This window comes from Nicrophorus vespilloides, unplaced genomic scaffold, assembly GCF_001412225.1.
Source record: "Nicrophorus vespilloides isolate i.1.1-1 unplaced genomic scaffold, Nicve_v1.0, whole genome shotgun sequence".
Classification (NCBI taxonomy): Eukaryota; Metazoa; Arthropoda; class Insecta; order Coleoptera; family Silphidae; genus Nicrophorus; species Nicrophorus vespilloides.
In genome coordinates this window covers 119750-133521 of record NW_017098951.1, presented here as the reverse complement: position 1 = coordinate 133521, position 13772 = coordinate 119750, and positions in this window count along the sequence as shown.

Genomic DNA, 13772 nt, shown 5'->3' with positions numbered 1-13772 from the left:
CTTTTGAAGTAAAAATGTTCATAAATTTACCAAAATATTATTGAATATATGTGTGTAGAAAGAAAACATAATATACTTTATTGTATAAAACTATTGTAAGACCTTGAACGTCGGGTTACGTCCTTGGGATTCTTAATATTCACAGGTTACGAAAGTTAAACAACGTATATTGGTATCATACATAGTTGGGTGATCGGAAACCTTTGCAAACTTATGGTAAATTATATGATAATTTAATAGAAAGTACACAAGAAATAAGTCAATTTGGTAGAAAAAAATCATTTAAATACCTATGTATAAATTTCTATTGTATAATGTATAAAGTTTTATAATTTACACCAATTTAATTGTGATTGTTTGATTTACTTATTATTACTTGTATACAATTATATCAATCCTGTATATAATCTAACTTACTATAAACATTACTTACTCATGCATTGTGTTTTTCATTCACATTCCAAAATATAACAAAATTAAATATTTCATATTTATATGAATATTCTTAGACAAAGTATAGTAAATATATCATGATTTATTATTGGAAAAAAATTGATTTTAAGTTATATAATTGCATTTTCTATTCACGTTCTAATTTTATATTAGTTAATAAATTCTGAAACACAATTTCCTGCTGTTTAATTATATCTATTTTTTATTGTAATTTTTGAAATTATTTGAAACAAATATTATTATTTTTTATAATATTGCCCAAAAACATATTTCATTAAAAATACAATAAAAAGCTATTAAATGAATTTATTGATGGATAATGATAAATTTGAAAAAAATCCAAAATTACAAATTTATTTGGATAAAATTGAAAATTGTCTTATAATTTATATGAAATATAGATCTATTTTATAAATCATTGTAATAGTTATAAAATATTGTAAAAGTTCCGGTAAATGACTTCAAGCGAGTAACTTTTGCAAGATGAATTTGCATTAATAATAGATTGTCATAGATGGATATAAAATACGCTCACGATATAAATTTTGCTTACATCTCATTTGGATATATGGGTTGTGATAAATGCTAAATATTATGTATTTGCGTACTCGATTTGCGAGAAGCTAGATATAAACATCACGTTCTTTCAATGCATATTATTATTACCATTTATTATCGTTGCAAGCGTATTTTGTTGAACATGAAAGGCTTCTAAGAAAACTTAAAATTCTTTATAAAAGACGTGCGACCATAATTATAAATACGTTTCATGAAGTTTGTTCAAGTTGTCCGGCGATAGATTGATTTTTCATTTCACTCAATCTTGAAACTATAAACGTCAATTGGCAGGACGTCAATGTCGACTGTTTGGTTCTATCTATAAAGTGATTTGGTAAACATCTATCCAAGTCTGTTTATGTGATGCGAATCCCGCGACAGTCATGCGTTGCACGGGTTTTTGGTGGATTGTTATGTAACCGGTGATTGTTGTTGTTGCTGCTGTCGTTACTGCAAAAATAAAATAAATAAATAAAAATGTGGCGTAATGCAATGTAATGGAATGAGAGGCGATGGAGCAGCATCGTGTGATGCGGAATTGCGGTTTTCTCTAATAATAAATCAAACGAAGCGTGAGGCTCTCCAGATTTATAGGACTATAGTTTTGGTTCGATCAGCCAGAAGAGCACGCTGCTCAGAATTATGGCGATTATAATGGTGTCATGAGCATGGCCAATTCTGCTGTGAGAATTCATACATATACACGCATACATGCACACATATATTAATACGTACACGTAGAGAAACACAAACACATACACTTTCGCGAACAATTAATGATCATTAATATAGTGTCTCTTATTGGGTTTCACGATTTGCCATCATCGTGTGCGTGCTTACTTCACACCTCACTGATTGAAAAATATTTACATAATACTCATTTCACTTCCTACTTATCAACATCAATCAATTTCACGTTACTAATGATTTATGGAGAGTTGAAATTTATGCACGCGATATATCTATTTTTGAAATAACTAGACGCAAGTACGTTTCAATAGTTTCTAAAGTTACAACGAAGTGATGCCTATGTTACAGGCAAAAATTATATTAGTAATATTAGTTACACTAGTTATTTTTAATCACCTACAATAGCAATTTTAATATTTTTTTTATAAATACTCTGATTTACGTATTGTAATTTACACCAATTTAATTGTCATTTAATTTACTTATGATTACTTAAATACAATTCTAACAATCCCGTATGTAATCTAATTTACTATAAACATTACTTACTCATGCATTATGTTTTTTTTTCATTCACTTTCCAAATGTATAAGAGCAAAAATGAAATATTTCATATTGTATTTTGTGTTCATGTTCTAATTGTATATTAGCATTAATTAAAGAATTCAGAAGTACTATTTTTTTATTGTAATTTTTTTTTTAAGACATGAAACAATTATTAATATTCGACAATTTTAATAGATTCTTTTTATAAATTAACGAACAAAATGAATTGTAAGAAAAAATAGTCGTAAAATGGAACGAATTATTATATATTACATTAGTTTATATGGGGAAATTCGTTTCACTATACGAGTAAAAATCCGGAAATTTTGGAACGGATTATGCTCGTTAAGTTAAGTACTCTGATTTACTATACATAAAAATTGGTATTCATAATGTAATTACTTTCCGAAAAAAACAATATATACTTACCTTTTTATGATTATTAATAACACTTGCAAAAATGTCAAACAAAGTATATTTAATTTTCTTTGAATAAATGTTATACATATTTTTTTTTAAATAATATTATAATTTTGTCTATTTAATATTTGGATTTCCCTTTGTCTCTTTTTAAGAACAATTTTAAAAAACGTTGTCAAAAAATGTAATTTATTTGTAGAATTACAATTAATGAATTATTATCATATATTATTTAGAATTATTAACAAGAATTTTTTCATATTTTAGTTGATGTCATTAATCAATAAATAAATGTTGTTACAATCAATTATGTAAGACTGTAGTGTGTGCATTAACATTCGATCATATATGAGATGTAATCGTGCGAGTACTGCTGCTGCTGAGTAGTCGTGATGTACAAGCGACGATGTACTACTGGAAAAAGTAATAGAATAATTTAAATGAATAAAGCGATTGACAGCAAGAAGCAGTGTAATATGTATTGGAAGTAATAAAACAATATTGTATGTTGTGGATGTGTGCAAGTTTAAAATGCAACTGAAGAGATAGAAATAGAAGGTGGAAGATTTAAGGAACAGAAGAAGTGGAAACGTAGAAGTTAAATTTACATATAATTATCCGAGCAGAGATACCCTATAACTTTAAAGTAATTACCTATTCAAGTATAAGACTTATGTGACGGGTCGCATGAATTGTATAATTATTGAGGCGCTTTCCGCGGAATTTGCCGGCATAAATTGCCGCTCGCTTTTAAAACTGATTTAGAGCCATCCCCGAGCGCACGGAGATCACAGTCAGTTTGCGCAAACCGTTTGATGGATCACCCCACATTCGAAACGGAGACAAATCAAAAACGAAACAAACCAGAGAGGTGAACGATACGAAAACTGTATTCTTCGGCATAGATAGTATGGATTGTATGGATGTTGGGTAGTTATGGCTTGTTGAGTTGCTTTGGTGTACGTACGCACGGTTACGATGTTGTTGCGTAAATGTAATGCGGGCATTACAATAAACTAGAATACGTTTTACCCGCGTTTGTGTGTGTGTGTGTGTGTGTGTGTATGTAACTATTATATCGATCGGGATGAAATAAATTATATTGAAATACGGTTATCTTCGGGCTCAATTTAGTGCCCCGGCCGGTCGGGGTTACATAACAGCGGTAGAAAGTTGGGAGTTTCGGACGATGCGGACAGAAATAAATACAGGCAGGAGTCGATCTGATTGACAATGCCTTGGCATTCCCGATTCCGATCACATAGTGAAACACAAGTGAACGGCAACAAATGTAATCATAAATTTCGCATCAACGCAACGTGTCGTCTCCCCAAGAAAACCCGTTCATTTTTATTCGTTCCTTTCTCATTTCGTACTCCTTCTTCAAAACCCATTTATTCAATTTCGACTGCTCTTATCATCCCATCATCAACTACATAATTAATAAGGTTTTTCTTTCTGCACATTAGGAAACGACACAAATACATGATACCAAATGTCTACTTTTTATGTTTTTTATTATGATATTCACTATGATCATATTATTTAACTGAAATACACTAGACTTATTTCCAAATAAGCTAGCATTTCAGTAATATATTTTCAACCTAATTTTCCTTGTGAAAATACTAATAAATTAATTATTGCTAACTTACAGGTATTATTTACTTTACAGGTATTTTTCTATTTCAATAAATTTTACACTAAATAACTTATTTCGAAAATAAACATTGCACATAAACTTTATTATATATAGGAGATTTTAATGAATGTCTGATTTTCAAAATTACTACATTATGAATATATTTGATTGCTAGTATAAATGATGAAATTAAATTTCAATAAAAAAGTTATTTACTTCATTACATTACATTTGTAGAAATAAATTTTATACGTCAATTGCAAAAAAAAAAATTCTGTATATATGCTGCAGTTTTTATGGTAGACCTAGGTGCTGATGTAGCAGTGAGCTTAGTGTAGTAGTAATTTGTAGTATATAGCGTTGAAGTAGTTTTTTTTAAATTTACTTAAGAAGTATACTTATTGTAAATAAACTCAAGAAATTAGTAAATGAAATAAATATTTGAATTTTTTTGTAATTATATATTGATTCAACAATACTGTCTTTTTCTAATGGTACTAGTTTAGCCTAATTAAATATATTGACGTAATCTTTGATATGTAATAATCTTATAGATATTAATTATATATAATAAAATAATTTAATAAAGAAAATGTTGCATTTATTTATAAGTATGAATTGTTTATGATATGAATGTAAATAATATCTATTATTTATGTCATTACCGTTTTATACCATATTGGTTTGAGGTAGTTCATTTAGTTTGGGTTATTCCTCCCTATCTTTGGCTTCTTGTCTTTTTCGTCCTTTCTTTCATTCTTTCGCGTTTGTTTATTTTTTTCGTATGCGTGTGTACGAGTTCATGGGAACAAGACAAGTATTCAGTGATTGTGAATTCCTTTTGGTTTGGTAGCTGACGGTTTGAGACAGTCGCATTTTGCTGTCAGCCGATCTGCGCACCAAAACAGTTGAAAATAAAAGACAAAAGAGGAGGTAAAAATCAACGCTGGCTCGACAAAAGCAAAAAGGAAAAAGGACGAGAGTGGAGTAAGAGAGTGAGCGCGACGTTCTCTGTGTGTGTGTGTGTGCATGTATGTAAGTGAGAGAGAAAGGAGGATAGATGCAGCTGGACAGGTACGTCGAATTGGTGAGAGCGAGAGAGAAACAAGCATAGGCTGGCTATTTTATTTTCCTGCCAAGGTTAATTCAGAGCATCTCCCAACTAAAATAATAGTATACATATAGTTGGGGCTGTGCTCTCTTCTTCTCTTTCCACCGAGAAGGATTTAATACTGGCTGCCAATTGACGTACAGAATGTACAACCCGACATGCAAAATACTTTATAAAGAAGATGTAGGACAATCGAGAGTTATGTGATCCTTCCTCCTTCCCTCAGGTCCTTCTCCTTATTGTTCTTCAACCAAACATCGTAGCTCTCTCTTTCGCTCTGCGTCTCTCTATGCTTGTTCCCTCTTTCCTCCCAATCAGGCATGCCAAGCACACTCGATCCTTTCATTCCTTCTTTCTTTCTGGCTGTGCTTCCCTGCGATGCTGTGCTCACATTTAAATGGGCGCTCGCGTATTTAATTAAAATTCATTACAATTAAGCAACAATGTTTCCAAATGCCATCGCGAATATTTCCACTTGCATTTTACCTCGCCGAACCTCGAGTTCTACACGACCGGTTGCATTTCAACTATTCTGGTTGACCAACGGCATTTCGCGAAAAATATCGAAAACGCCTGAAATTCACGCATGCCATTTACTTTCTTTATTTCTTCACCAATCGACAACTTTTCCTTCAACTTTTCAAACATGTCATCCACTTAAAATACCATAAAATCTGAACTACAAAACGCACATTTTGTACTCATTTTGAGCCACAAAAAAAAAACTTACCAAAAACTTTAACAGACAGATTTGACAGCTAATGATAGTGATATTTGACATTATCGTTTTCTTTTTATAACTTTATGAGTTATATTCCAAAAGGCAATAAGGTTGCGAGTATATAACTCAGATTAAATTAAAGCATTTTTGGTTGTTTCAACTTTTCACACAATTCACAAACAACTTTATTTTATTAATGCAAAAATAAATAAAAAATCGTGATTTTCACCAACAAATAAATTGAATCTGACATTTTAAAATTTAGTATATTTGTTCTATATAAAATTAATTGTGTCGCAAAAAGTCGCCTTCTCAACTAAATAAAAGATGTAAAATTTGATATACAATAAAAATATATAGCAGATGTATTGATTTTGTTTGAGATTGATTTTATTAAGCATTTTGTAGTTTGCTATATATTTTTTAGACAGAGGAAAATCAGTTGTTTCATTGATATAAAATTTTTGGCCTATAAATTCAATATTTTTAAATAAGTTGTAATAATTCACATGCAGGTATGTAAAATTAATTGACATTTTCTAAGACTACAAAGTATTGATGATTATATGTTTTTTTTGTTTTGCACTGTCAACAAGAAAATTCAGTTATATTTGAATAATAACATCAAAACAAAGGAGAAAGATACGTAATATATAATTATTGCATAATGTTTTAGTTTTTTACATTATCTATTTGAATTAATTCTATAGTTATATTTATTTAATATACAAAAAAAAAATATAAACGGAATGTTTTAATTATTGTTTATATGGAATAATTATAGTACAATTAGTTGATTATACATGATAATTGCTTTTATGTAGAAAAAAGACAATCAGCAGCGAAGATATAAGAAGTAATAAGAAAAGTAATAAAATGATAATATAAATTTTATCATTCTCCACAGCAGTGATTTTATTATTATGACTATTCACTCTTACAAAACAGAAGCAGTTCTGGTTACAGGGTTTCAAAACTATCGCAAGTGAAACGCCATAAAATATCTTTTACAACAGCAATAAGAATCATCGGCTGGGATTATTTATGTCGATCAATTAGAACACACTTAATGGACATAAAATACGAGCGATGTGAAAGAAATGTGTCTAATAAAAGCCTGCGATTCGTTTTATTTCCTTGCAATATTTATGCAGTCGTGTGCATGCGGTTTTATTCGAGATGGATTCGTAATATTTCAAAAATAGATGTGTAGTTATTGCGACTTTTTTATTTTATGATTTACATATTATTTATTCTCGGCCATTTGTTTAACGTATATTCTTTAGTGGAACGAATCAAGTTGTTTTTGTGGTGGTTTAACAAAACATAACGGTATTTGCCAAAAAAGATTTTTTGGGAAAAAAATGAAATAACACACATAAATATAATAAATATGACATTTTACTGTTATTTTACTTGGATTGCAAATCTAGTTGAGTGTGATAAATGTATATCAAATTAATTTTACAGAGATTTATATGTTATAATCGTGTGATTATCAAAATATAGAAATCTTTGTTATTTGATAAATATTTTTTGCTAATGGTTCTAGAAACTAATATAAAAATAATTTTACTAAGTTTTAAACACAATAAATGGATGATTATTGAAAATTTTCATTGAAATTTATTTATAAAGAATATTTATAATTTTTATATATTTTTTGTGTGTACAAATTTCATTTTTTGACAAACAAAATGCAACTATAATTTATGATATTTTGATATAGTATAATTTTCTCAAATTTTAATGTTATAATTATACAAAAAATGTGAAATTTACACTTATCTGTTACACTTATCTAACAAATGTTTTAGAGAAAAATAATGTTTTTGAGAAACTATTGTAATATTTACTTAAATGAGCATAATGTCGTATAATTGTATTAATCTGTTGAATATTGTGTAAATTTGGTCTTGTAGGTTAACTTCAGTAGTATATGGATGCTTTGCGATTCCATTATTTCCTTTGACTGTGAATCTGCTGCTATCTTTAACACTGTCATTGTCCATCAACTTGGCCGAAGGTCCATATGCTGAACCTCATTCATTTCACTGTCTATCTGTAATGAACGATGGCCCTATTGCTGCAAGCACCTAGAGGACTCACAAAGGGCCTGGCTTCACCAGGATTTGAACCTGCGCCCACTGGCGCGACTTAACAATTCGGCTATTAGTCGCCCTTTGTCCAAAGATGAATTATTATATTTTACTGTAATTGCAAAATCTAATAGATTAAGATAAACACATATCAAATTAATTTTGCTGCTATTATACAAATTATGTATAATATTATATAATTTATTATATAAATATAAAAATTCAAAACGGAACATTTATAAGTTTCATGTTATTAGAAAAATAAAGAAAGGAATCTTTAATATTGTATTTCATAAAAGTTGTTCAAAAATAGTTTGAATGAAACAGAAGCTAAATTTACACAGAAAATTAACATATAAAGTGAATTATTTCAGGAAAAAATTGTGGCAAAAAAATATACACAAAATAATTACTATTATATACTGTTTCTCTTTTGATACATTTCCTTGTATCGGAGGTATGTTTTAGGGTATTTTAAAAGTATCAAATTAATGCACCTGGATGATTGGGCAGATGCTCTTCACTTCCTTGTCAAACAGAACCTGCCCTATCCTGCCAAATATTGAGAGGTATTATATTAAATGGGTAGGGGGAGACTTCGGATACAATGTATTAAGTGTACACTTTCGCATTATTACCTAGATTACTCGGGGTACCACTCGCAACAGCAGTGACAACCATTCATCCATGAGATCAGCTTACTGCAGAAAGCCTTTCATCAGTGTTTTTATACACACGAATATACACAACACGCTGAGGAATAGAAAGAACTGCGACATCCTTTGCATTGCTAATAGAAAAAGGTACACCCGAGATTCGAAAACTGTCGCACAAGAAAAGAAACGAGATGTAAGGAAAGGAAGACGTTTCAGCAAACACGGATAATAAGGAAATGGTGTCCAGAAGTCTAAAAGAGCTTAACGGTTTCTTGTCGAGCATTTAACCAAATATAAAAGGAATTAGCACAGAAAATTTCTTATTTAATATGTACTTTATTTTTTTTATATACACTTATAAATATATTCAATGTATAAATAAACGCGAATTGCGTTAGAATGAATTTGTTTTAGATGTTGCAGATTATCTAGTGGTGCCCAGATTTATTCGGTATTTACACAGTATATGATATATACAAATCGGTTGACCTAAAATTTGCGGAATAATAATAATTTCGTTCCAATATCAACACGACTTTTCTGCATGGAAATTGGCGCGACGCGTTCGACTAAACATAGAATTGCGGAAATGCTATGAAAATTTTGTAACGCCGTTGAAAGCCTTGACATTTTGGCAGGATTTATGTATCATTACCCAAAAGAATAACCGCAAACTGGTTTACTTAATTCATAAACGCGCATTGTACTTTTTTTTACATTAATCTATTAAATTTACTCGGATTCAAATTTGCGGTTTTTGAAATTCAATGTGGTAATATATAATTATTGGTTAGCTATTAATTTCCATTCTTTTTTATTGATCAAATTGAATACATTAAGTATAGATGATTTGCAGAAATGAAGATAGAAAAAATAATTGATTAATAATATAATTGGTAATATAAAGACAATATTATATCACTGTGTCTATTAATAAAAATATAAATATGAGAAAATATATGTAAAAGAAGCATTTTCGTCCTTTATTTTAGTACAGCAATTTATTATATTTCTTCTTTCTACAAATCTCACTTAATCGAAATCCTTCATTCAATATGAAAAAAAAATAACAGAAAAACACATATTACAATAGGGTACATTTGTAATATATGTACCCTATTGTAATATGTGTTTTTCTGTTATTTTTTTTCATAGTTTATAGTTTTATTTTATATATTTCTGTCCAATATTATTAGATCATATATTTGATCTATTAATTTCACATTTATTAAAAAAATGTTTTAATAAGTGTACTAGCCACTTAAAGTATATTCTCAGTTTTTACTTCTACTTATATCGAAATTTAAATTAATTTTTTTTTGAAACGTGGTATATATAAGTAATCTAGATTTCATTTTTTTTATTACAGAGAAAATGTTCTCGGTATTTGTATTTTTTGCTAAGCTACCACTAAAAAGTATAACTATAAAGTCGATTCCGCTTAATTTAGTACTTTTGTACTTTCTTATTTAATAAATTGCACAAAATAAAACAAAGTCACAAAACTATATGTATGCATATTACATAATACAATATGATATAAATTCTGGAACAATAAATATGTATACATGGACCGGCGCCATGTGGATTTACACACGATTACTGTCCCAATTAACGGAATATTGTCCCAAAAAAAGCGGAATAAATTTATTTTATTCCGTAGTTTTGTTTCCATTCTTTAGGATTTGTCCCTAACAAATGGCTGTCAGGATTAACTGGTGTCCCAATAAAACGGAATTGTCTGTATTCAAATAAGACTACTTAATTTTGTCTCAATTTTGTTTGACTCACTTATTTTTTAAACAAGAAAGTTCTACTATATTTGAAAACATATGTTAATATTCATATTTTTCATATTTAAGACCAATTATATAAAAATAGATTGTATATTAATACATATGTCCCAGAAAAGCGGAATAAATTTGTGTTATTTCATTCGTTTTGTTACCGTTCTTTAGGATTTGTCCCAGGGCGGCTGTCAGGATTAACCGTGTATCAATTAAACGGACAGAGAAGTCTGTCTTAATTGTGTTTGATGTATTCACCCACCTTTTTTTAAGAAGAAAGTTCTACTACATTCATTAAAGGGTGAAAAACTATGTTAATATTCATATTTTTTATATTTAAGACTAATTTTATAAAAATAGATTGTATATTAACACATATAATATTTATTTTTCAGTAATTTGATCAAGGTTATAATTTCAAAAGTTTATTGAGATGGCCTCGTTTTATGTTCTTTTGTGCTTTCATTTTGTTATGAATGATGTAATAAATTGTATATTTTTTTTATAAACAGTGGTTTAGATGATTATTGTTAGTGTAGATTGATAGACTACGATTAAATTAGAAGTTGCGTATATATGTATACAGGATGTTCGATATATCAAACAGCGGTAATGAAACGTGAAACGTACGAGCGGTTTCTAGTCATGAAAGCAAATTGTTACCATAAAGTTGCAATTAATAACGCAGATAACGATGGAAGCAATAAATATCCGATAACAAATAAAGTGTAAAGCGAGGCGTAATTATAGAATATCAGTGAATGAATCCGTTGGTTCTGTAATTGATTATTATAACAGGATACGTTTATATTCCCTTAGATAAATCAAAACAAAAAAATAAACGACTCCGATATGAAAAGCGTTTAATGGCGCAAATTGCCATTTTAAAGCTATCATCTGCGGCGGAGAGGAAGGTGGCTGAGAGAGGCCCCGATTTCGATTTCCGGCCGCAATCTATAAAATACATTCCCAAACTATTTTTAGTGCACTTCGCTTTTCCGAGCTAATAAAATCACACGGGGGAATGAAACGTAGAGCGAGATGGGATGCAATTTAAAAATAATTTATGGCAACTCGATGCCTTTTGATATTGTAAAATATTTACACGCATTGGAGAGATGGAGATAGTGCGAATGAAGGAGAAATGAGAAGTAGAGTGAGATAGGTTGGTTGATGTTGAAGATGTTGGATGCTGGTGCCAGAGCTGGCACTGGCTGGATGGAAGCGAAGGCATTCAGGGAAACCGGGGCTCGGAATTGATTTATGGGCCTGGTGAAATGGAAACGAGTGGCGCGCGATTTTGTTGATTTTTTTTCTCGTTGGATTCGCCGCGGACTGCGGAGTTGAGTTGAGTGGAGAAAAGGATTGTCCCCGAGTTAGGTATGCCTTATATATGGTAATACTTTGTTGCTCTGGGTGGAGGGAATCGTAAAAAAGTAAGGCCTGAAGTATTCCCATTCGAGCTAATGGCCTTTCGCATTCAACATTGTCTTAGCTGCGTCGCACAAATCAATCGGACCATGCCTATTAGGGATGCCGATATCTGCTGATAGATTATCAGAGATCTGCTGATGTATGTAAATGCGGCGGGACACATTGATGTATCTTTAAGCAATACGTCTCTCGCAAATTTGTCAGTGCCCGACGTGGGGCACTTTCTCCGGTCTACGGTCTCCCGATCACCGTTGAAGAGACGGACGGATGCAGATTGACAGCACGTGAACCGAACAACATCCCCGACCACTACTCATTAGGAGTGAAGCGTACCACTCAATATATTCAACATCACAAGTGATCCTTTAACTCGCGCTGACAACTCGCTGACTTCTGCACACTCTTGCACACACACATACAACATACTAATACTCTTCACCAAAAAAAAGAAACGTTAATTAAGACCATCAATTTTTCCCCTCTTTCTCATCAATCACAATTTAAACTGAATAAAAAAAAACTAAACTAAGAGTAATTCATTTTATAATATGGGCGGATAGACTGCGGTCAACAGCCCTTTGTATATGTATTTTCTTTGTATACAATAAATTTTAGTTATTTATAATATTTTAATATTTATTACATTCTCACATTATTTTTCTAAACTTCTGCTAATATAACAACGTTAATTAAAATTAAAAAAAAAATAAAAGTAGAGCATATAATTAATCTAGATTTCTAGAAGAAATAAAGATTTTTTCAGTTAAAGAGAAAATGTTCTCGTTTATTGTAATTTTGCTTTATATAAATTATCAGGTTTGTGTATACAGTAGACGTTTCGCATAACGAGTGACGATGAGAAGAGAAGCCTCGGATTTCGCGAATTCGATTTTCTTTGTTAACCTTGTTTATAGCGGACTATACTTTGTAAATATAATTTGTGTTACTGTAAATGCAAAACATAAATGTATAGTGTCCAACCATTATTATAATATATAATCACACTATGTACGCTTTTTTATATAAACAAATATTAAAAGTATAAAAAGACATCCAGTAAGTTCCCGAATTGATACAAGTACTATAAACAAATATACACTCACTTCACTGTGTGTGAATTTAATACACTAAGTTAGTGTGAATTTTATAAAATTGAGTTTAAACTTGCACCGAGCTAGATTAAAATAGATTTACACATCATTGAAGATTCAAACCTTGATGAAATCCAGACGGAGCTATAAACACTCTTACTTGATCATAAAGTTTTTATTTAAATACCAATAACTTAAGTTATTTAATTTCAATACTTTAACTTGCATGTAAACTATTGTAGAAAGAGATAAAATAAACTTTTACTTGTCAGTGAACCCTCAATATAAAATTAAATAGCCACTTCACAAATTATGACGCGATAGATACTTAACATATCATGACGAAGTATCAAATTCTTTTCAAGTTTATGTGCCTCAAAACGATCATACTCTAAAATTAATCCCAAGGTCACTGAAGATATAAAATAATCCACTCCAACTGCTTGAACACAGATGATAAATTATTGTGTTTCCATATTATGCGTGATTTTTTTTTATGCATATCTTTATGATGACAAGGATTATTTTATTTTAGTGAGATTTGAACTCGTTATCTTTGTATGT